Consider the following 559-nt stretch of genomic DNA (forward strand, 5'->3'; position numbering starts at 1 on the left):
TCCCAACAGAAAATTTATAGTTTTGTAAATTATTATTTATCTATGTTGATGTTATAATACGATTTTATGTGTTTTTAAGAAAGCAATAATTATTTTATTTTTAAATAAAATATAAATATGAAGATAACATAAAAATTTGAATATATATATATATATATATCAATGTTAATATCAAAATCGACTATTTAAAAGTTCTCATTTTTTTATGTAATTTCTTTAATTTAATCAATACATGTCACCAATTTAGCTGCAGCAGATACAACACCAGTTAGTACAATAGTCCTTGCTGAGAGAAATAGTCAATCACATATCACCAATTGCAATACAACGGACATCATACCAGTTAGTGCAACACCTGTTACCAATTTAGCTGCAGTGAATACAACACAGTTAGTGCAGTAGCCCTTGCTGAAAGAAGGAGAACTTATAATAGAAATTATTATCTACGATGTAAGGAAAACAACATAACAGCAACAAGTGGTAACCCACATACAAGCATTGAAACATTAACAACTACCATAGAGAACAATGAAGTTATGGATGTTACAGGTAAAATCCC

Source organism: Cynara cardunculus (assembly GCF_001531365.2).
Source record: "Cynara cardunculus var. scolymus isolate 2C chromosome LG 4, CcrdV1, whole genome shotgun sequence".
In the NCBI taxonomy this organism is placed as follows: Eukaryota; Viridiplantae; Streptophyta; class Magnoliopsida; order Asterales; family Asteraceae; genus Cynara; species Cynara cardunculus.